An 875-nucleotide genomic window follows, 5' to 3' on the forward strand; every position below is an offset into this window, starting at 1 on the left:
CGGCCTTACAATGCTCGCTACTCTATGGACCGGCAACGGCAATTGAAACCAACCCTAAAATTCTTGCACAGTTGGCAGCCTTCCTTGGCACAAGACCAAACAGCGCAGCGAACCCGTGCAGCACCAACCCAAGGGGACAGCCTTCCCCACACACTCTGGAGGAGAAGAGGCTCCCTCGGGCTGAGTCACACAGCTCAAGATACTCGCTCATTCACGGAAAACTTGGGAAACAAAACCTGCTGACACACACCACTTATGCATCGCATGAAGATTGCCATTGTCCATACACTTGTGCAGGTGCGATGGAAATATTTTCTCGTTTTGGTGTATGCTATATTTTTACAGACAGCTACCGACAAACGGTAGAAATTAGCGGGGATAGGCCTCAGACATTACCCAAAGCTCCGGGAACGTGAGCGACGCAAGACGAATGGGCATTTTAAAGCAGATCTATGGCAGTTACTGACAGTGCCTGGCGTGGGTTACTTGTCTCCGTTGTCGAGAGGGGAAGACGACCCATGTATATGTAAAGGGCGATTTTTTTAGCAACCGTTAAGGCTGTTTTTCCCCTTCACTTGTATCGAGAGGGAAGCAAAGAACATGTATGGCGTGTACGTTTTTTTACGAATTTTCATTAGCAATCTAACGACATGAATTGCGAAGACGTTTTTTGAACAATTGTATTCCTTTCCCAAAACATCGAGTGCTAGTGTATAAAACCGCTAGAGAAAATAAATTGGCAGGCGAAACTTAAAAAGGAGAGACCCATGAACAGCATGGCCAGGCGGCTCACCTCGACGTTTTTCCCCCGAGCAAAGTCCGCCGAGACCCCCTGTATCCCACGGGGATGTACTGGCGTGCACTTAAAGGTTGAT

Source organism: Lampetra fluviatilis, unplaced genomic scaffold (assembly GCF_964198595.1).
Source record: "Lampetra fluviatilis unplaced genomic scaffold, kcLamFluv1.1 SCAFFOLD_320, whole genome shotgun sequence".
NCBI classification, from domain to species: Eukaryota; Metazoa; Chordata; class Hyperoartia; order Petromyzontiformes; family Petromyzontidae; genus Lampetra; species Lampetra fluviatilis.